The sequence below is a fragment of the Leguminivora glycinivorella genome, chromosome 27 (genome assembly GCF_023078275.1).
Source record: "Leguminivora glycinivorella isolate SPB_JAAS2020 chromosome 27, LegGlyc_1.1, whole genome shotgun sequence".
NCBI lineage: Eukaryota > Metazoa > Arthropoda > Insecta > Lepidoptera > Tortricidae > Leguminivora > Leguminivora glycinivorella.
The window spans coordinates 2,461,488-2,486,797 of NC_062997.1; the positions used below are offsets into that span (position 1 = coordinate 2,461,488).

The window sequence follows — 25,310 nt, forward strand, 5'->3', positions numbered from 1 at the left end:
TATAACGTTAAGGTTTGAGGAGTTTCCTCAATTCCTCATGAATCCGATTATATTATAAGAAATCGAAGCTTGACAAACATTGACTTCAAAACATATGCTTAACAAACATAACTAAATAAATGTCACTGTTCTGAACTTAAATGCATGTTTTTCTTACAAAAATACCAAAGTCACTATGAGTGTGCCGTTCAGGTTTGAGGAGTTTGGTTCTGGCCATTATCAGCAGTTCCACTGCACCAAATGTCAGTGTTCTGGACGAAAGTGCATGCTGTTCTTATAAAAATACCAAAGTCACTATAAGCGTGCCGTTCAGATTTGAGGAGTTCGGTTCTGACCATCATCAGAAATTCCACTGCACCAAATGTCACTGTTCTGGACGAAAGTGCATGCTGTTCGTATAAAAACACCAAAGTCACTATAAGCGTGCCGTTCAGATTTGAAGAGTTCCGTTCTGGCCATCATCAGCAGTTCCACTGCACCAAAAAACAATTGAATAATGACAATCCTTGCCCGCGGCTACTCTAAAGGGAACTGACAGCAAAAAAAAAAGATGGCCGCCACACAAATCATTCTTTTGACTGACGCGACGTCGCTTGATTGTTGGTCTTGACAGTGAAATTGATTTTATTTATGGTTTGTATTTTTTTTTAGTTTTAGCTACTGTAAAGAAGTGAGCATAGTTTCGTGGTAGATGGTAGACCCAGCCGACCTAGACAAGGTACCAATCGCTTGATAACGTAACAATTTGCGTCTCTCTCTTTCATATTAGGGCCTGTTCACACTAGCGATTCTTTTCGGCGATTTTTGGGCGATGCGAGATCGCGGCGAGCACGCAACGAGCTCGCCGCGGGTCGTCGCGGCATCGCAGCAATTTTTTATCGCGATTGTAACGCCGCGTACTCGCGGCAAGCTCGCCGCGATTTCGCTGTTGTTATCTTTACGGGCTTTCATTATTCACAAAATGGACTCTGACGAGGAGATACTTTTAGCTGTGTTGCTCAGAAGGCGATTAAATCGAAAACGAAAATCAAACCGTAAATTTTGGGAGGATCCCGCATTGGACTACCGCCTAGCAGAAAGTGATCATAATATTTTGTGCCCTTTCGCAAGAGTGGAGTGACTGTGCTGGACGGTGCCCGATTGATATTCCGAAACAAAATACGCCGATTTTCGGTACGCCGACAACGATTCGCCGACGTCTTTTTTGGTCGAATAACGATTGGAAGATTCTCATTTCGCATAATATTCGTTCGTAAACGGAGTCGGTAAGCAGAAATTTGATACGCCGATTGACTTTTCGTCGAATAATCATTTAGTAATTGTAAAAATTGGCCGACAAACAATTGGTCGAAGTACAATAGGTCGACTGATCATTTGGTTTTTTTTTTGGTGAGTTGGCTGCGTACAAATTGTTCTGCGGATTCAAAAATCTAGTTATTAGATCGTTTATAAGAAACTCACATTTATTACGTGTCAAAATGTTCTGATTCTAAGGATTAATTTTAGTAAATTATGTATTGATATTTTCAACTCAACAAATTTTTACTTTTAAAATTTTTAGTTTTCCCATTCGGAAATTAGCACTTTTCTGTTCAAGAACTTAATGTTAATTGCCAGAATATGTAAATTATTACCGCAAGTAAGTATTAAGTTTACTTCTTCGAATTTGCTGACACCTACTGACATTATGTAAATTTATCAATTTCCGCTACCTTAAGGTTGTCTGGAAGAAATAGCTCTTTAGCGATAAGACCGCCTGTTGTTTACCTTTGTTCGTGTTGCTTCCATGTTTTGTATTGTTGTATTTTATCAAGGTGTACAATAAAGAGTATTGTATGTATGTATTATTACCGCAACGCAAATTATACATTTTTTAAGAAAAAAAAAGTGTCTATTAAGTGCGTATTTTTTTTACAACAGTGATGCTTAATTCATTCATTCTAAAATATTTTAACAATGTATAAAATGTGAAACGTTATTCGACTAATCGCGGCCCAAACGAAAATGTTACTTTGCTAAATGAAAAATGTCCAATAATAGTTCGGATAATTTGCACAGAAGCGAACTGAACTGTATGCGAACCAAGATTCTACGTAACGTTATTCGACCAAACGTGACAGCGATAGTTTGATTATTCGGCTAAATGACATTCGGCGAATCGTTGTCGGCGAATCAATAATCGGCTAAAAAATTGTCGGAGAATCATTAGGTAGCCGTGCTGGACGCTTGCGTATTTCTTCTATAAACAATTAATTATCAATTTCTGGTGCCATTTTCGCGTAACGGGATGCAAATGCGTCTTTGACTTGAATGGTAGCATAAAGTGGGTAGATTAGATTGTCTACCTCATAAACAATCGCGGCGATATCGCAGCTTGCTCGCCGCGTGCTCGCGGCGATATTATGCGATAAAATAATCGCCGCGATGCCGCGACGACCCGCGGCGAGCTCGCTGCGTGCACGCCGCGATCTCGCAGCGCCTAAAAATCGCCGAAAAGAATCGCTAGTGTGAACAGACTCTAACGCAGATGTCAAAATTTTGCTACTCAATTAAGAACTTTTAATTTGTTACGTCCAAAATCCGTGACGGATACGGCACAAAGCATTCAAGGGGTTAAGCGATTAACATGTTGGCTACGCGACCTTTTTACAATTCGATTACCAACTCTTTCGAACAACAAATTGATGGATATAATTTAAGGAAATTCAGTGTATTCAAATAAATATCAAACATTTACAAAGTAAAATAAAATATTGTTGTTAATAGTTATTTTCTCCATGTAACTCTATCTCTAAGTATACCTCAGAGGAAAAAATTCTATAGAGAGGACAAGCCGCGCGCGGCCTGGTCGCAGATGTAGGCCCATTGGGCCTACACCGCCGCCAGTTCGCCGTCCGCTGTCATCGAGTGTACACGCGCGCTGTTCACCGACGAAAAACGAGTTTTATCAAAAATGCCGAAGTGTGCAATAATAACTTGCAAACATCGCAGTGACCTGAATAATTTCCAAGCCGATAGGATAACATTTCATAGGTAAATACTATTTATTTCCTTTTATTTCACATAAAACACGAATTCAACGTAATACTCCGAGTTGTACCATGTAACCTTACGTTTGCTTGTGCTTTAAAACGTTCATTATACATTGCGGCTACACAAGGAACATATTGTAAACAGTGTAGTGTTTTGCGCCGCAATGAACGGTGTACAAAACGATTCACTCAGTGAGACATTTTTCTCGGAAACGAGGCGAGGCGTTCCCGCTATTTATCGTTGTGTGCGTGCGCGATTGCGCTCGCTTATCGTTCGCGTGTACACATACATTGAAATGATGCGCGTGTATTGCGCAATAGGAGCGTCCAGCTACAAGTGTGTGTGGATTAGGTGTGTGCGTGCATTATCTTTACAATTACTGGTGCTTTGTGTGGGTTGCGCAGACCTTGCGACAGGCGTATTCTATACAAATCGCCCGGCATGACCTATCTCCCGAAATCTGTGAAGTATACAATACACGTAAGTGCGTTTTCACATTATCCGATCCGATATCGGATGTCGGACCGATATCCCATACATTACAGGCGCCATCTTGGATTTTTTTCTATTGAAATCCTTCCGACATCCGATATCGGATCGGATAATGTGAAAACGGCCTAACATTCTTATAATATCAAATTAAACTTTAAACCCCCAATTCAAGACTATAATAGTAGTAAAATTAAATTAAGCATAAACATATCTGACACTTCGAGAAAAAAGTAATTCATAAACCGACATAGAAAATAAATCTACCATCAATATCATCAATAAGGTGCATTTAAAAGAAGAGACACGTAAAAAGAAGAACTGTTGTATGTTATGCCCAGTTGCACCAACACAGCTTCAGATCAGACACATCAACATCACGCAGAGAGAGAGAAGTCTACGGAAATTCCCATGCAAAAAAAAAGAGCCAAAAAGAGAGGAGCGATTATTTCCGAAAATAATAATATTATCAAAGAACGATTTTAGTAAACCCTTATTCTTATTAAATACCTATCCAACAATATATCACACGTTGGGGTTGGAATGAAAAAAAAATATCAGCCCCCACTTTACATGTAGGGGGGGTACCCTAATAAAACATTTTTTTCCATTTTTATTTTTGCACTTTGTTGGCGTGATTGATATACATATTAGGGTGGATCAAAAAAACACTTTTTTGGAATTAGCAAACCTAATAGTTATCAATCAACGAACCTTAGTCTATGAAGCCTTTGTGCAAAATTTCAGCTTTTTTAATCAACATCTTCAGCCCCCGCATTAGGTTTGAAATTTTGAAAATCTCATACAAACCTGAAAATTCAACTTTCAGATAAAAAAAACTTTCGGCAGTATTATGTTCAGTATACATTATTGATACATATTATTACAAGAAACTACCAAAAGTTGCGAAAATAGCGTTAAAAATCGCAAATTTTCGGTATTTTAGCGGCTATTTCGGCAAATGTACTAAAACCAGGCGAACTTTGGCGATTTTTGATGCTATTTTCGCAATTTTTGGTAGTTTCTTATATTGATATGTATCAATAACATATACTTAACATAATACTTAAAATAAAATCATCGTAACTTTTACTGGGTACTAGGGGAATGCTATGCTGTTTATCGGCCATGGTCTGGTGGGTACTATTGTAAATTCTTGACGTAAGTTTTGTTGGTGTCTGACTTATGAGTATTTATGGGTATTTATACTAGTATTCTAATGAATTAAGTAGGTGGATAGCTATTGAAGCCTTAAGTTACGTAATTATAAGAATACTTAATCAACAACCTGTATGTACTTTAGCCGTTGGAGCATTTGTGTGTATTGCACATTTTGATTGTTTATATAACATTTAGTTAATTTAATTCTTACAAAATGTAATTTAATGGATGACTGTTATTGGCCTTCTTATACGTAAGCAGTAGTATGTCTTAGTTATATTTACGGCTGTTGTTATCCTGAATACCAATAAAATAAAATAAATAAATAAATACAGCCGATTTTTTTTTTAATCTGAAAGTTGAATTTTCAGGTTTGTATGAGATTTTCAAAATTTCAAACCTAATGCGGGGGCTGAAGATGTTGATTAAAAAAGCTGAAATTTTGCACAAAGGCTTCATAGACTAAGGTTCATTGATTGATAACTATTAGGTTTGCTAATTCCAAAAAAGTGTTTTTTTGATCCACCCTAATACATATTGGTACCAAATTTCAGCTTTCTAGTGCTAACGGTTACTGAGATTATCCGCGGACGGACGGACGGACGGACGGACGGACGGACGGACGGACGGACAGACAGACATGGCGAAACTATAAGGGTTCCTAGTTGACTACGGAACCCTAAAAATCTAATCAAAATATCACGGTGACCTAGATAACAATTAGCACTTCAAAGTTTCAAAGGCCAGAGCGGAAGAGAACTTAAACACATGCCTCAGAAATCAAGAAATTTCACATTGACAGTCTTTATAATCCACTAGTCTCTGGTCCAAACTATATGAGTTCATAGCTGTTTGTCATTGACCCTATATCACAGTCCCATTGTTACCCAATCAGTATCATTTTAACTGTCAAAAAATCCTATGTTACTAATAAACTCTTACTCAGATACGACCTTTTGACAATTATTACTTCTCTATGCAACTATTTGGGCCACAATGAATTTTGGGCTTTCAAGTGACTTACAGAGAGGATATTTTTGAATGATATTTTCTGACACAGATACGACTTTTCGACGATTACAACAGCTGTTTAGAGAATTTAAACAATACATTTTGGACTTTAAGGTACTTTAAAAGAGATGTTATTTTTGAACAAAAAAATGTTGTTCCATAAAAGATATTGATGAAGGATGAAATTTCGAATGTTTATTGGTATAAATTGTGATTAAGGGGTTTTTTATTACTATTGAAAAGGTACTCTATATAATATTGATGAGTTTGACACTGTAGAGTCATTAATAAGTAGTTAGATGTTTATAAAAATCACACAGATCATCAGAGCCAAGATTTTTTGACGTTTTAGAACACTTGAGTGTAAACGACAGGGATGATGTATGCAATTTTTGTGTCTATAAAGTACCTATCTAACCCTTTGTGGGCGCTGGTCAATTTCTCCATACAATTAGGTAATGTCATTTTCAAATCTCGTTCCTACAGTAAGCGACAGAGTTCCCACTTTCAAGAGGGACCTTTGAATAGACCTTGACACATTACGTTTATACTTTTAACTTCGCTTTCTAAGGTTCGCTTTAGGTTTACTAGCTCTTATGTCAGTACCTAGGACTCCTACATTCCATGTTTTAACAAAGAAAACCACAAACGTGACATTTCGCGTCGCAAAGCGTGGCATTACCTAACTCACAGAAATTTAATTTTTGGGGTCCTGTAGTAAAAAATAACACCTTTTAAATTATGCAGAACCGAAACCGAAGTTATTAAGGCGAAAGTACGAAATACATATATGTCCTAAACCTATAAACTGTACATAATACAATCCTTAATACCCACTAACAGTTTCATCGCGACAGTAAAAAAAAATCCAAAACCCGCTCCACATCCTATAACTATAAAGGCATAAACACACGATCCGAAAGTCGGTTGACCCCGTGACCTTTCTTTTAACGGTGTAAGCAGAAAAAATCGCGAGCGGCCCGAGTGGCTAGGGGCGGGGTTGTCGATAAATGAGATTGTAGAGTTTTTCCTTACGCGCGTTGAGAATAAATAGCCTGCCGTATATTAAGGTTTATACAAAATCTAACTTTGACAAATTGACAGGGATATTATCATTTTGAAATACGCTATTCGTTTCGGCTATTTAGAATTTTTATAAATTAAGTATTTATCTTCTACGTGCAAAATTGTGTTGTCCATTTAAAACGCACCGCACTATCGATTTCGGCTATTAAAGGTTGTCAAAAATCAAGTATTTCTTTTATATGTGGCAAGTAACAAAGGTTCGAGAAGTTGTGCCAGCTAACCCCAATAATCGCTAAGAAATTAATGATTACTGGTTACTGGTTTTACTTTCACGCGTTTTAAATATTGCATTAAATTTGTAACTTTTATAATGGAACTTAACTTCTTGTGTGCCGGGATTATTTTTTCAAATAGTTTTAGTTTGTTAGCATTTTGAAAGAAACCTCTGACATTTCGACTAAGGCGTCGCCGTAGTCTCTGAGAACTTGAGAAGACATGTCTTGTCATAGGAAAGGGTAAATTGGGTAATCATAATTTCAGGCAAAATGCGAAATGGTATGATCATTTTTACATTCGACGAAAAAGATAGTAATTTCGATTTAATCACAACACATTACACTTCGATCTGAACAAAATGTCAACTTTATCGACAATATAGATATATTCCAGACTAAGTGTCCCAGCACTAGTTGTTCACCTGTATAATTCCAAGGGCCCTGGAGAGCACTAGGCTTTGCCCCGCGTTTAGCGGGAGAGTAAACTCCAGTGTGCATACTAATAGATGATACATTTGCCTTTTTGAGTGCTGAATATGTGTAAATAAAGTATTTAATCTGTAAATATCTTTTTCTTTCTAGCGTTATCCTGGCATTTAGTCATGGCTCATAAGAGCCTGGATTTCGCTCCCATGATTTGGCGTAGACAATTTGGATATAATTATAATAATCACAATAAAAGCGTTACACTCCAATATCTGTCTTTATTGCTTTAAAAATAGCATAATTTACGAAATACTAAATTCGTAAATTTGAATTAAAACATCAATATTATTCATCACACATTCGAACTAACCGCGCAACAACAGTAACAGTAGCGTCACTCGCGCGTAATACATCGATATTACCTAACTCAACTTTTTTTTAAACTATCGATTTGAACAGCACTAGCTTACCCTGGCAACATTTGTGCATAAAGACCTGTCAATTTAATCCACCCAATTTTGGAACAACTATAGCTACGATACGATACTGATCAGAGTTGGACAAAAAGTAATCGACTAATGATTAAAATTAGACGATTAATTAGTTTTAATCGATTGAAAAGGACGAATAATTAGTTGCAATCGAAGAGCTATGATAAACGTTAATCGCCATTAAATTAATTATTAATCTTCGAATAATTTTCAGCGATTAATTTCATCAATTGATTGTTATTCTAATTTTTTTTTTCTTAATTAATTTTAGGAAACAATATTAAAATATTATCTTTTTATTCTTATAGGTTTTTTTAGGTAATGCTGAATATAAAAATTATGACCAATTTTAAACCCTTAGTGCAGAGCTGCAGAGTTAGCTTACCCTGACTTACGTACAAATTGACTACCTGTCAACTTTCAATCGAGAATTAATCGTGAAATCAACCGATTAAGATACGGGTTAAATCAATTTCAATCGTATGATGTTAGGTCGATTAGTTTAATCGCCATTAAATTGTCGACTAATTTTGACGATTAATTTTAGATAGATAGCCGAATAAAAAGTTAATCGATTAATGCCCATCTCTGCTACTAACCGTGAAGATTGACCACTTGTCGACACGCACAAAACTCTTCTGCAACCTGCAACATTAAAGCACTGACCTTCAGGCTATTTAAAATAAATAGAACCCTTTGTTCAATGACCCTACGTTATCTATAACAAATAGGTACAGGTAGTTTGCTTAGGCATAGTTTACGTAGAAGGGATCTTTACCTTTGATATTAAGTTCGTGAAACTAAAAATACTTTGTCTATCCACTTCACCGGAGTTTGTATCATACCATGATCGTACCATCAATTAAAGCCACTTTTCAAATTTGGAAAAAACCCCCGACCGCGACATTGTGGACCGATTTTCCAGAAACATGGCTAAGAACACTCCCGACTAACTCAGCTTTCAAACAAAAAAAAAATCTAAATCGGTTCATCCGTTCGGGAGCTACGATGCCATAGACAGACACACACAGACATACAGACAGACACCTCAAACTTATAACACCCCGTCGTTTTTTGCGTCGGAGGTTAAAAACTGTTAAAAGGTACAAATTTTCAAATCTGACTAGACATAAGCTCTCGAAACCCATAATCCAGATATTAGCTCGGAACTCATATCAGCTCTCGTAAAAGCATACTATGTCTATAAAAAATATCATAACCCGCCCGTTTTGCTATAAAAACGCCGTTTGTGAAGATTCCCCGCTAAATATGCATGGATTTTGAATTTTTCAGTTTTCGGAGATTTTCGGTTGACTTGGAGGGTATTTGATTAGAATGTGTGTGCTTGGATATTATGAACTGTTTTTACCGAATAACCGTGTTTGTGCGCGTTCGTGTGTTTCGTCGAGTTTTTCCATTATCATAAAAGGGGTCCCTTAAAGCTCGGCCACACATGCGCGTTTTGAGAGCGTAGGCGGCGGAGCGTTAGTGGAGCACCGGACGAACGCTGGCGTTGCGCCCAGCGGACTCCGGCGGGAACTAACGAGCAGAATGCGCGCATTCCGCTCCGCTAACGCTACGCTATCAAAACGCTTTATGTGTGGCGGAGGCTTTAAGCTCTGGTTTCTTAGAAAAGTGATGGCGTCATAAATATACTTAAACTTCGCTCCAAAATCAGACGAGCTAAATTTTACTCCCTTCGGTAGTGTTTTAATTTGTCGCCACTCGTTTCGAATTCCCTCTTTTCCGCGCTTGTAGTGTAATGTACTATATCCAAACTCTAAGAACAATAGTTATTTGTTATACAAGGGTGCAAAGTTGTATTTTAACGCCGAGTGTGGAATTGAAAAACGAGCAAGTGAAAGGATTCTATAGTTGAACCACGAGCGAAGCGAGTGGTTCGAAAATAGAATCCTGAACTTGGCGAGTTTTTCAACACACGAGAAATACCACCACCCGAGTGTAACACAAAACTTTTCCCCTCACTACTTATAGCGAGGAAAGTACAACGCAAAAAACGCTCTTATCACTGCTTCCAGTAGTTCCACAGGTGGTAAAACATCTTCGTTACTAGATTAACGCACTTTCATCAATTTTAAAGCAGAAAATTTGGTTATATTCAAGGTCAAATTACTTTATCCACTAGTGGATAAAATGCGTTTTTACCCGCTGGTATTAAAGGACAAAACACGTGTTTCCGAGCTAGTGAGGGGAAAACTAAATTATTTTCATAGAAAATATTTTAATTTGTATTTTAAGTAGTCACACAACTATTATACTTCATAAACATGAAATAAATGTCACATACAAAGAAAAAGTGACCAAGGCCTCCAAGTGTCAAAAGATGGAATCGAACCTGCGTCCTCCGTTTACTGGACGGATACCTGGGCCATTTTTTTCAAAGTCCCCCACTTTTTTTTTGGATTTGGAAATTTTGATGTGTTTTCCACTCAGAATCGCGAGCTCGTTCAATCCTAATAGGAAGAAAAAAGTGTCCCAAGGTTTTTTTCCCATTCCGTTACCATTTTTTCATACATTTTGTATGGCGGTAACGGAATGGAAGGTTCGAAAAATGTATGGAAATCTTGGGACATTTTTTTTCTCCTATCAGGATCGAAAGAGCTCTCGATTCTGAGTATGAATCGCGTAACTTTGAAAAAAAAATGGCACACCTAAACCGCTCGGCCACCGGGTCACGAAGGCAAGGGTCGAAATTTCCAAAAATATGACATTTCCGAAGGCTCGTGGCGCTCTCTAACCATCCCTAAGGCCAAGCCCGAGCCCGAGCGGTTTAGGTATCCGTCTGGTAATCGGAGGACGCTGGTTCGATTCAAGCTCAGACACTTAGAGACCTTGGTCACTTTTTCTTTGTATATGACATTTATTTCATGTTTATATCCAAACTCTTGAATATACGGTCACGGACTTTAATAAAATTGTTGATCCACTTCTAGCTCATTTTTAACAGACTACAAAAAAGGAGGAGGTTCTTATACTGGACATGTCAGAGTTAAGCATAGTTAAGCTATGACTTTCCAGTATAAAATGAGCTATAAGTGGATCAACAATTAAAGTTCGTAACTGTACAGTAAGGTGCATTAGGGTAATTCCAAATGACAGAAATGCTCCGGTAATTCCGAAAAGGGAATCTTAATATGATGGAAATAATGGTGATTTATGTGCGACTTTTGAAATTAGACTTTCGATAAAGACAGTTTCGATGTTTTCTCATACTACATCGTAGGTGGTCTAGTGAAGATTATGTTGCGATGTAAATTAACCAGTAAACATGCTAATAAATAATGAATAGTAGATAAAGTTAATAAATAAGGGAAGTACATTTAATAAGCGGCGTCTTAGAAGCGGGTCATAGAGTCATAAGATTATAATAATTATACCCACTCGTATCATAGGAATAGTAAAATTAACTTTACAGTACAAAGTCGTCATATCATAGATATACATGCCTACATGGTGTCCCATAAATGTACCAAAAATTTTTTGCCAAATTAAGATTTCTCTAAAATTTTGATCTTCTTTAACATTGTTTGGGCCAACGTGCACTTGAAAAGGTCTCGAAGTTCTATTTTATGATCATTTTATCAATAAATTATGTAAAATAGTGTTTAATCTACTGTTCCACAATTAAACATTTCGTTTCACTATTTCGAACGTTAGAAATAGAAACAAAAGGTACGATATTTTCACATTCCTTCAATTTAATATTACCTAAATAATTATTGCCAACTGTAAAGTAAAGAATATCAGAATTTAAATTTTAAATTTGTATGTAAAACTGTTGTGACGTGTAATGTATTTGTGCAATTACGAAAAAAATTAATATGATTATAAAGTGCCTGAAAAAAAACAGCTTAAGTTAGGTTTCCTAAAATATTTTTATCCATAACTTAAACACGAAACTAAAAAAAGTATATACTCTTATTACAGATAGTTTATCTAAAATTTCGTCATTTTTACACCGTATAGATTTTTTTTTTTCATCTCGAAATATAATTTTACATCCTGTATATATTAAAAACTAACATGGTCTCGGGTCAAGCCGAAGTGACTATAGTTAGCGTAGCGCTAAACTAAAGAAACGCAACTGCCTTCTGCCTGTCGTATCAATACAGAAGAGGAATAGAGAGAAAAATAAATAAATAAATAAACAAATATTGGGAACACCTTAAGGTGTACACAGATCAACTTAGCCCCAAACTAAGCAAAGCTTGTACTATGGGTGCTAAGCGACGATATACAATACTTAAATAGATAAATACATACTTATATACATAGATTTCGTCCATGACTCAGAAACAAATATCTGTGCTCATCACACAAACAAATGCTCTTACCGGGATTCGAACCCAGGACGCGCGGCAGGGTCACTACCGACTGAGTCAGACCGATCGTCTAGAAAACACGAAACCCTACGGATATACTGTGGAATTGAAAAACGAGCAAGTGGTCACGAGCGAAGCGAGTACCGACTTCAACGAAAAAATGCCACTGACCACAGAAATCATCTTTATTACTAGATTCTCCTACTTTTATCAATTTTAAAGAAATTTGACTTTACACGATAAAATGCCCTACGGATAAAATCTATTGTTAATTCGGCTAAGTGCGTATTCGCATTATTCGATCCGACGTCGGATGTAAGATGGATTTCAAAACCAAAAAATCCAAGATGGTATGGGATATCGGTCCTACATCCGATATCGGATCGGATAATATGAAAACGCACTAAGCCTTCACTAAATAAATAAAAAGTTACTTTTATGACAGATAGTTTATCTAAAATTTTGTCATTTTTACGCCCTTTCGAGAAATTGCGATAATCCCACCATAATAGATAGACATGTGCGTGCGTCCAATGGCGTATAAAATGTTTACGGCGTATATTCTTTACGGCAGATTTATGTTCGCTATTGTCGTTGTTACCAGTGTTAACGGGAGTTTTCTGACCGAGTTTCGCGTAATAAAATACAGGGTGGATGAGGACACGCACTTTGCCGACGCATGTCACTGTATTGATTTTTTTTCATCTGTCAGTTTAATTTTACATCCTGTATAAAAATTCACAACAGACTTAGCCGAAGTGACTATAGTTCGCGCTACGTGGCGAAATAAACGTAGTTGGCTCTGTCGCACCAATCCGAAAGAGCAATAGAGGGAGAAAACACGAAACGCTTGAGAGCCACATCAGACAATACAATACAAATACTATAATAAATAAATAAATATTATAGGACATTCTTACACATATTGACTGAGCCCCACGGTAAGCTCAAGAAGGCTTTTATTGTGGGTACTCGGACAACGATATATATAATATACAAATACTTATATACATAGAAAACGTCCATGACTCAGAAACAAATATCTGTGCTCATCACACAAAGAAATGCCCTTACCGGGATTCGAATCCGGGACCGTGGCGCGGCAGGCAGGGTTACGGATAAACAATTCTCAATTCGGCTAGGCTTGCTTACAGTTGCTTAGTGCTTCATTTCTGACTGAGTCTTTTGTATAATAGCCAAACCACAAAATTAAAACTTTGAAAAAACCGCCGACATAGTGGACCGATTTTCATGAAACATGGCTAAAGAACACTCTCGACTAACTTTGCTTTCAAACAAAAAAAAACTAAATCTAAATCGGTTAATCCGTTCGGGAGCTACGATGCCGTAGACAGACCGACAGACACGTCAAACTTATAACACCCCGCCATTTTTGCGTCGAAAGTTAAAAATACAGGGTTTTGTTGTTGGCAAACATTAGACGAAGGCACACAGGACAACTACGTCAATCACTTCTCTCTTTCTTTGCTTAGCAACAGGGAATTTTCATTTACAAAAAAAATACTTTTACCAAGATTCGAACCCGTGACCCCTGCTTCCTTCCTTCTTCCTCGGTTCCTCATGGCTGAGGGTCGCGACCACATGAGGTCGTTATTTTTCGCACCAAAGCTCTCCACTCCGCACGGTCTTCTGCAGTCCTCATAATAGGCGCCTGTGTTAAACCCTGGCAGGCCTTCTTAACGCTGTCCACCCTGCTTCCTAGACAATGCCAAATAGGCTATGAGACCGTCCCAAAAAAGGCTACGAAAATCAACTCAAAAATTTTACGAAAACGCAACTGAAAGATCGACCTAAAGATCATCATAATTGTTTATAACTTCAAATTAATTGCTATGACTCAATGTCAGGATTTTAGCAAGTAGATATCCGTGCTCTCTGCCTACCCTGCTAGAAAAACTTTAAATGAATTGAATCTACAGCCATTAAACGTTAGTTTCGTACGGGACCCCTAATTACAATAATTACGGGTCCAAATTGCCAGATCGATTTACATTTAAATCGGGATCGGGGTTAGATCAGATAAACAATGAATTTACGTAGGGTTTCAGACAATCTGTTTGTGTGGCGACGGGTTAAGAATTTTACTACACATCAGTGGCGGAGCGTCGATACAAGTCGATTCCCAACGGGTTCCCTAAAACTCTCTAGTATCTGTAGAAGTTCATACAAAACAGATCCCGAAAACCCCTCCGGCTTTAGCAACGAAAATTTTCACGCCCCGCCACTGCTACACATACAGGCGTGATTGTACGTATACCGGGTGCCCGGTAATTAATGGACAACCTTTTAACCACCAAGAGGGCACCTTATACTGGTCCAGAAAATCGACTTTAAGATTTAGTAAAAGTCGCCTGGTTTTCGAGATTTTCACACTTTTTAAAATTTTAGGTAGCATTAAAATTTTTAAAATTGTGAAAATCTCGAAAACCAGGCGACTTTTACTAACCTTAATGTCAATTTTCTGGACCAGTATAAGGTGCCCTCTTGGTGGTTAAAAGGTCTGTCGCCTGGTTTTTGAGATTTTCACACTTTTTAAAATTTTAATACTACCTAAAATTTAAAAAAGTGAAAATCTCGAAAACCAGGCGACTTTTACTAAACCTTAATGTCGATTTTCTGGACCAGTATAAGGTGCCCTCTTGGTGGATAAAAGGTTGTCCATTAATTACCGGGCACCCTGTATATAGTGTATATTGCACCTATTACTACTTCATTCTGTAAAAACAATATTACCTGGCAACCTTCAAATCTAGGGTGAACTAGGCATCTTCTGGGCGAGCCCACTCCATCGTAGGCCACGTCTTTGCCTTTTTGGCTAGTCTGTGGCCAAGAGTAAAACCATTTATAATTTTTAAATAATGTGTGTGTTACGTAGTTCTGTAAAATCAATATTCTTTAACATCTTATTCCGAAGCCAGCTCTTAGTGTATTAAGGTCAAAACTATTCAGTTTTACTCACGGAATAACCGACACATGGCGGGTACAGTCCGCATACAGCGTAATGGCGGCAATTAGGCTCAATCTCGCTTATTAGTGGCGTAATGAAGCCGAGTGTACTTGCAACTTTAATGGTGAGTACAGCAGGTTTAGAAATAGGGGGTTTCGTTAATAACCTAACCACAATTTTTTTTTTGAACCCCCGACCGCGACACAGTGGACCGATTTTCAAAAACTTGGCTAAGAACACTCCCGACTAACTCAGCGTTCAAACACAAAAAAAACTAAATCTAAATCGGTTCATCCGTTCGAGAGCTACGATGCCACAGACAGACAGACAGACAAACGGTTAAAAGAACGAGGTTGCTTGAAATGTTTCTATATTGTTCCATTACTGGTACCGCCATTAATAAGGGTGTTCACTATAGGTGCAATTAAGTCTACTCCAGCACGTAGGCACCTAACGTCTAACTTTAGAATTCAGCGAAAACGCATCCACCTGGGAATCGAACCCCGACGCATTAGCGCGGTATCTGCTTACATTGCATTAGCGATGTTGAGAATGCATTTAAAAAATAAATGAGGAAACACCGGGCAGGGCCGGTTACATTTAAAATAACATAATATATATGCATACATAAACTCACGCTTATATTTCCATAACCTAACCACAAAATTAAAATTTTGAAAAAACCCCCGACCGCGACCTAGTGGACCGATTTTCATGAAACATGGCTAAGAACACTCCCGACTAACTCAGCTTTCAGACAAAAAAACTAAATCAAAATCGGTTCATCCGTTCGGGAGCTACGATGCCACAGACAGACACACACACAGACAAACAGACAGACAGACAGACACGTCAAACTTATAACACCCCTTCGTTTTTACGTCGGGGGTTAAAAAGAAAACGGTACACGGAACGGAACGGTACGGTCTTGTACATTCCTTTTTGCTGTGTACTTAACACAGCATAACCTAACCACAAAATTAAAATTTTGAAAAAACCCCCGACCGCGACCTAGTGGACCGATTTTCATGAAACATGGCTAAGAACACTCCCGACTAACACAGCTTTCAAATAAAAAAAACTAAATCGAAATCGGTTCATCCGTTCAGGAGCTACGATGCCACAGACAGACACACACACAGACAGACAAACAGACAGACAGACAGACAGACAGACAGACAGACAGACGGACAGACAGACAGACACGTCAAACTTATAACACCCCGTCGTTTTTGCGTCGGGGGTTCAAAAGGGAATGTACAAGTTTCTAATAGGGTGGCAACGCGCTTGTGACACTGTTTGAGTTGCAGGCGTCCATAGGTTACGGTGACCGCTTTACATCAGGCGGGCCGTATGCTTGTTTGCCACCGACGTAGTATAAAAAAAAAAAACGAAATCGGGACTTTGCAATGACAGGTTCCCAGCGTATTGACCACAAAACGAACCCATAGCCCTCAGTCGAGTACTGCAACACTCACGGGGAAATAACCGAACCACAAAATTAAAATTTTGAAAAAACCCCCGATCGCGACATAGTTTACCGATCTTGATGAAACATGTATAAGAACACTCCCGACTAATTCAGCTTTCAAACAAAAAAACTAAATCTAAATCGGTTCATCCGTTCGGGAGCTACGATGCCACAGACAGACACACACACAGACAAACAGACAGACAGACAGACAGACACGTCAAACTTATAACACCCCTTCGTTTTTACGTCGGGGGTTAAAAAGAAAACGGTACACGGAACGGAACGGTACGGTCTTGTACATTCCTTTTTGCTGTGTATTAACACAGCAAACCTAACCACAAAATTAAAATTTTGAAAAAACCCCCGACCGCGACCTAGTGGACCGATTTTCATGAAACATGTACACTCCCGACTAACACAGCTTTCAAATAAAAAAAACTAAATCGAAATCGGTTCATCCGTTCAGGAGCTAATGCCGCAGACACACACACAGACAGACAAACAGACAGACAGACAGACAGACAGACAGACAGACAGACAGACACGTCAAACTTATAACACCCCGTCGTTTTTGCGTCGGGGGTTCAAAAGGGAATGTACAAGTTTCTGTGGCAACGCGCTTGTGACACTGTTTGAGTTGCAGGCGTCCATAGGTTACGGTGACCGCTTTACATCAGGCGGGCCGTATGCTTGTTTGCCACCGACGTAGTATAAAAAAAAAAAACGAAATCGGGACTTTGCAATGACAGGTTCCCAGCGTATTGACCACAAAACGAACCCATAGCCCTCAGTCGAGTACTGCGACACTCACGGGAAAATAACCGAACCACAAAATCAAAATTTTGAAAAAACCCCCGATCGCGACCCGATCTTGATGAAACATGTATAAGAACACTCCCGACATAGTTTCCGTCGTACCGACGGGAATCTTGGAAATACACATAACCGTGCAAACTATCGGTCGACGGACGCGGACGTGGCCTTGAGCGCATGGACGTCCGATCGAAATCTGGCTCGCTGGATGTTTTGTTCCGTGCACACTGTTCGGTCGCGGTCGTTTTACGACGGACGTCCGCGTAGTATGTTCCTAGCTTTATTCAGCTTTCAAACAAAAAAACTAAATCTGAATCGGTTCATCCGAGCTACGATGCCACAGACAGACAGCCACAAACAGACAGACAGACATGTCAAACTTATAACACCTCGTCGTTTGCGTCGGGGGTTAAAAAGGGGTGGTGAAAAACTATTACAAGAAAGAGGAAATCCGTAACTTGTGTCGTACTACTCGTACTGGATTAGGTAAGTTGTATATTTAAAATAAAATAAAACTTTTAACATTTAACAACGATACCAACCTCAAATATAACTTAATATTCAAACGTCACCAAATGTGATATGTATCCCAGTTTCAAACTTAAATTTAAAAGGGCATGTTAAAAGGTAACTATGAAATGGAACACGTTTTACTCTGACAGCTGACGTGGGTTACCTTTGCCCGGAAAGGGTGCTAGAATATTCTTGGATAGTTTAGGTATATGATACATGCAAAAATATTATAAGGTATGGGGGTCTACAAAATAGTACATTTCGATACAAGTGCGAAAAACAGGAAGTTCGAAACGAGTTGCGATAAATTAAAACACGACCGAAGGGAGTGTTTTAAATCGACACCAGTTACGAATTTCCTGAATTTCGCACGTGTATCGAACGACGTTTTTCAGTACAGATGGACGTCCGAAGTTTCGACCTGACATATAATGAACCACTTCTCAAACTAGTGCGTAAAGAAACGACCATCTGTACTGAAAAAAGGAGTTATGCAGATTTTTAAAAAGTTGGCAACTCCTCTGGAGTTATAGGCGTCTATAGGCCACGGTGACCGCTTCCTATCAGAGCGGGCCGTATGCTGTTCGCCACCGTGTGTTATATTGACGACCGGTCTGGCTCAGTCGGTAGTGACCCTGCCTGCTACGCCGCGGTACCAGGTTCGAATCCCGGTAAGGGCATTTATTTGTGTGATGAGCACAGATATTTGTTCCTGAGTCATGGATGTTTTCTATGTATATAAGTATACGTATTTATGTATTATATACATGTATCGTTGTCTGAGTACCCACAACACAAGCCTTCTTGAGCTTATTATTTAATAGCTACATTTATCTAGTTTTAGAAAATGTATAATTTGTTATAGAAATATATTACAGAACGAGTGATAAAAAATATTTTACATCGCCCGATAGGGTGATTTGAATGCTCATTTCAATAAGTTTTGTCAATGATTTCAGGTATAATCACTATTTTTAACACACGAAAGCCGTAATCATTGTAGTTTATGGCTATTTTAGTGATTAATGTACTTAGAATAAAAAAAAATACAAAAATTTTAAAAAATATTAAAAATGTGATATTTTTTTTAACATTATCCTATTTTGTTCTTTTTACACAATATATATCTAAAAGCAATAAATATCAATTAAAAGCCACATTTATACAGTTTATAAAAATATATAGTTTGTTATATAAATATATTACGAAACGCGAGATAAAAAATAATGAAAATGAAAATTTTAATGTACGGGTCAGCTTGCATTATTCGATGAGGTGCGGTAAAGGTACTACCCGCTATGCAGTGGAGTTCGTCTAGTAATACAGAAATATACTTATTCTAATAACGTTTACACATGTAGGTATATCACGACCCAGTACAGAAAATTGTAAAAGTCCTATAATATAGGTAGTTTATTTTGATTGTAAAATAAAATTGCATGTGACTTATATTGCAAAAAAAATGTCTTAATCACGTTCTCCTCCCCTAAAGCAGTTCTGCATGCCATAGGCTTGAAGATTTTTTAGTTTACTAGCAGAATTTAGTTACTTCCTTTGGGCCCCCTTAAATCGGTTTTACCCATCCATAAAAGATAAAATAAAAATCGTCATATTCTTCCTTTCGGTATCAATGATAGTTAGTTATTTCGCAATAGTGCCATAAAAAAAAACTAGATTCGTATTAGCATTAAACATTAATGATTTTTGAACTAAGACATTGCTTTTGTACAAAGGAGAACCTCAAAAAATGGTCTGACTAGACGAAAACATGTGTATCGGGGCTAGTACTCAAGGCTCTCAAAAAGTGTAGCTATTTTGAGTTATTCAAATAAAACAACATGAATAGTCTGAATTTAATTATGTATATATCACAACATCCACTGCATAAGCACATCAGCTCCGAACATTTAATTTAAAAAGTCTTTTTTTACGGTTGCACCTTACGCGGCACTGTTTTTTATTACACCTGCATCCGACAATTTCGAGGCATGTTTCTGCAGCAACAGGCAACGTTGCGGGCAAGTAGGCTCCCAAATCCCAATTGTTACAGACTTTTGTCCAGCCACAAGTAGCAAATAATGGCAAATTTTGAATTTGGTTTAGTTGACCCCATAAATGGACACCTTGATATACCTATAACCCTTACAAAAATGGTGCAAGGCAGCTTTTGTCGGTGAAATGCTGTTAATTTGGCGGTCTTTTTTGGTTAATAACTATTTTCGGCACTCGTTAACCTAAGTACAGGACGCAGATCTGGAATAATAAATATGTCAAGTAAGAATTATCCATAAATTATGCAAATCATATAGATAACTACTATTTCACAAGATGTATTAGGATCAGATGTATATATCTGACCTATCATATCAATCGATCATTTCATGTAATATAAATAGTTAAATTCAGACTATATAGGAGTATGTTGTTTAATTTGAATAACTCTAAATAACTACACTTTTTGAGAGCTTTGAGTACCTTTACCTCACCTCATCGAATCATACAAGCTGACCCGTACCGTACATCAAGATCGCCCTGCCACGTCACTTTCATTATTTTTTATCTCGCGTTTCGTAATATATTTAAATAATAAACTACATATTTTTATAAACTACATAAATGTGGCTTTTCATTCATATTTATTGCTTTTAGATATGTATTGTATAGAAAGAACAAAATAGGATAATGTTATAAAAAAGTTATCACATTTTTTTTTTTAATTTTTGTAATTTTTTTATTTTAAGTACATTTATCACTAAAATAGCCATAAAATACAATAATTACGGCTTTCTTGTGTTAAAAATAGTGATTATACCTGAAATCATTGACAAAACTTATTGAAATGAGCATTCAAATCACCCTATCGGGCGATGTAAATTATTTTTTATCACTCGTCGTATAATATATTTCTAAAACAAATTATACATTTTCTAAAACTAGATAAACGTAGCTATTAAATAAAATTTTTTATTTAGAAAAAACCATTACAGTTTTCATAAAATGTGCAATAATATGTATAAAAAAAAATCTCGTTTTCAGATTTTCCCATTTTATTTTGTATTTTTGTTCTAAAATACATTTTTTTTGTTCCAAAAATGAATTCCTCGTCCTTCATTTATCCGAAAATGATATATCGCATGCCCTATTTTGTATAGTTTTAGAGAAATATGGTTTCAAAGAAAGCGCGGCGGCGCCAGCCTTCCCCCCTCCTCCCTCCTAAATTAAGGGGGCTCTCGATGCCTCCCGATCTTTATCTTCTCAGGGCCACCCAATGAACAACTGTGCCGTGGGCCTCAGTCAATCTGTGTAAGAATGTCCTATAATATTTATTTATTTATTTATTTATCTCTAGAGGAAACTACTAAAACTTAATAATCTGTGGTTTTAGTTTCATGTCAGATCATCATATTTTGGAAAATTTGACATCCCAGCAGGACTCAAACCTGTGATAATTTTGAAACCGCTCCTAATGCTTCTACCATAGCACCACAGAGGCTTAAAAAATGTATGTGACTCTGATACCTGATAATTTAAGAAAAAATTTACCTACAGTTCACAGACAGGTGTACCTCAATACTCATTGTTTATAAATTTTATAAACAATCATGTTTTTGTTTAGTGGTTATATAATTTTTAAAACTTTTTCTTTTCTTCAGCAAAAAGGAAAATACCAGTTTCTAATGGCAACGCACATGTGGCACTCCTTGAGTTGCAGGCGTCTAGGTGACAATGACCGCTTTCCATCAGGTGGACTGTATGCTTGTTTGCCACCAACATAGTATAAAAAAAAACTTTTGGAAGTGTTATTTAATGCTGACTGTCTGACATAATAAATGCGAGCAAGATGTATAGAAAGGGAGTAACACATATGTTAATAGTTTATAGTTCCATATCCTATTGGATGTTGGTGATCATCATGTGAAGGTCTTCTCTACTCTATGCCATTCTAGACTGAGTGGTGGTTTCTTTAATTATATTACATTATTTGATACACTAGCAGCTGATAGCTGATGCGTGTATATCACTGCACTTGTTTTTCTATAGTTACTGTTTATATTTTAGTTCATGTTTAGTTGATTTTTGAATTTGAATTTTAGTTTTTTTTTTATTAGCCTCTTTTGTGTCCCACTGCTGGGCAAAGGCCTCCCCTCACTTTCTCCACTGGACCCTGTTGTTGGCATTTTCCCACCATTTTGGGTAGAATGCGTCCAGGTCGTCCCGCCATCTCCTTTTTGGTCTGCCTGCACCCCGGTCTGCCCCGTCTATGGTGTGTGTAGTTTAGTTTAATGTTGGTCCAATCACTAATTTATTCCATTTGTATTCCATGCCATCCTTGTTAGTAAATAAGTCAGTGCAAAAATGTGGCAAGGCTACAGTCTCTTAATTGACTTGATAACATTGATAACTTAATAAGAAAAAATAAACACAAAGAAACTATATTTTTAACAATATAACATTTCTTTAAAACCATATTTGTATTGCAATATTTATTAAAAATTGATATTTATCGGATATTTATATCCAATGATATATATCGGCAAACCCCGCTGGATATATATCCGATATATATCGCATATATATCCATTGATATATATCCTCGAACCCTGATAAATTTATATATTAGTATTCATCCTGAGTTTAGTAAATTTATGTTTGATGTCACAATTATATTTGTCTCTGTTAGCTATTATTTCTCCTGCGCCAACATATATGTCTCTGTTTAACCCAATGGTTGACTGGTAGAGAATGCCTTTTGGCATTAAGTCCGCCATTTGTACATGTTTCTTTAGTGTGCAATAAAGTTTAAATAAATAAATATTCCCAGCAATTATGACAAGATACAGAATCATGGTCATTTTTATAGTCAAACTAGCTTTTGCCAGCGGCTTCACTCGCGTTAGAAAGAGATAAAATGTAGCCTATGTCACTTTCCATCCCTTCAACTATCTCCACTTCAAAAAATCACGTCAATTCGTCGCTCCGTTTTGCCTTGAAAGACGGACAAACAAACAGATACACACACTTTCCCATTTATAATATTAGTATGGATACCTACTAACATGATTTGTTTGAATAAAGTTCCTAACTGATGCAAATAGATCAAATTAAAACAAAAGATGCATAATAAAAGAAAACAAACAAACCCCTTGAATTAAAAGAAACAGGAAAACAAAGATCAAAATGCTTCCTTTACAAATAATAAGGAAGTTGATAATAAACTAAGAAATTAATATAATTCCCATTTCTCTTGCAAGCATCAAATTACTTTTCTTTTCAAAGGGCAGAGCTATAAAAGGTCCTTTATAAAGAGCACAGTCTAATCTTTGTGGAATGTAATTCAATATGCTGCATTTAAAACCTGTTCACCTATTCAGGTTCCAAGACAGGTCCTTTTGCTACACTCGGTTCGCTTACTTACGTATATAATTCATTCAGTAATTTTCTCACAAACACGACGAAAAGCAATGATAATTTATTACTATACGAAATCGAGAATTTGACATTATAAAACACCCACGATAATAACAGTATTTAAAAAGTTGACTGTCCCGATCGAATGTCAAAGCACAATAGAAAGATGTAAATCTGTGATAATAAAGAAAATTCACGCGATTTTGTACACACAATGGTGTTTTATCTATTTTATTGTGTTTTGGACACGACATTTCATGTTTTGTGACAATGGGTTTATTCATTATTTTATAAAACAGTGACATGAAAGACGTCGATTACTAGTTACTGGCTGTTTATACTATTACCTATGCAATTAGATAAGTAAAAAAAAAAAAAAAAAATTTTACAGCGATCGAATGTTTATCTTTTCTTTTTATTTAAAAATATTCTTGATATTAATAATCAAGATGTTGTGATGAGATGGGTAGCTGTGTGAATAAATAAAAGTGAAATAATGTTTTGTTTACTAACCTGCTTTTGATGATTGAAAACTTGAATGCACAACAAATAATCCAGTACAAACACTATTCACTAAAATAAAATCACTTTAACTGCCTCCGGAACCACGTTGTTTATTAAAAAAACATTCGTATTGCAATAACCGGTACGATATTGACCCGAGCCTTTATGAAACCATAGGGAAAATATGCATTTTTTATTAAGTTATATCGATTCTACGCGAGTCGAGTTTCCACAATAGTAAAGCTCGTGTAGCGTTGTCCAAATCAACAGGATCTTTTATGTAACAATATAACCACAAGCACCTCAGTAATTTCATTAATAACACCTAAAAATCGATTCCACAACACAGTTCACTACAATTCGAACTCAAGACTGCGGCGGTGTGTGAAATTCATTATTTTACTACATAATAGTCGTGTATTATAACCTGCTACGGCTACTACGCATTTTATAACGAGTTAACAGTGTTATTTATCATTTTTTCAGTATTTGAAACAATTTCCGTTGTCATTTTTCTATGATTATGTATCAAACAATGAACCGACGGTAACCGCGACGTCCGAACGCTACGCGAGTTAGCGATGACACTAAAGTCGAGATAGATGTCGCACTACTCGCCGCCATTATAGAAAATGGCGACCGACACCAGCCGTCAAATCACTACAAACGAATTTCAACCATGATGCATTCACATACAGTTTAAACTGCAATGTCAGTCTTAGGTCATTATAGAAGTTTTCGATTGTATAACACGACTAATTTAAAAACATCGGAACCACTTCTATTACGAGCAGCATGTCATGTGTTTTTCGAGTGTTACTATAATTTTCTTACATCTCGCTCTCTCCAAGTTTTACCTAATATGTGTAAGAGTGACGTGTATATTTTAAGTACGCTTGCGCGAAGCTCGTCCAATTTGTTCCTTCTATAATGTTACAGCATGTTCGCCCTTAGGACTTTGTAATAAGACATTATAGATTATGTTGTAATTAGCCATATCCAAGTGATTAATCAAATTATTTTTATTGTTCAACAGCCAACAGTAACACGTTTGCCAGATAAAGCATAACAATAAAGAAATTTAGCTTAGAGGCATAACAATTAATTTGTAGATATTATTGCCGATCGTAAAACGAGCGCAATAATTTTATTTCTTTTCTAATGTTCGGCCGTATTCCAGTTTATACTGTTTATCGATGATGATAAAACACCTGTCATAATTTGACAATTATAAAAATGTGAGAGCGATACCTAAGCATCATAGATATACTATCGCTACGCTCGCGGTTCAATATTGGAATATTTCGCTTGCTTGGGTGTCAATATTGACAACAACTTTGCCTCCTTGTAAAACAAATAATTATTTAATAACTA

General features: G+C 36.9%; 1 protein-coding gene across 1 annotated transcript in view; it reads right to left on the bottom strand.

The window, feature by feature from the left end:
• Nucleotides 1-24,498, bottom strand: part of LOC125240366 — a 318,608-nt gene extending 294,110 nt beyond the window's left edge. The window contains exon 1 of the mRNA XM_048148272.1: nt 23,946-24,498. The gene's annotated coding sequence lies outside the window, so the exon portion shown is untranslated. The remainder of the gene's footprint in view (nt 1-23,945) is intronic.
• Between the last annotated feature and the right edge of the window lie 812 nt (nt 24,499-25,310).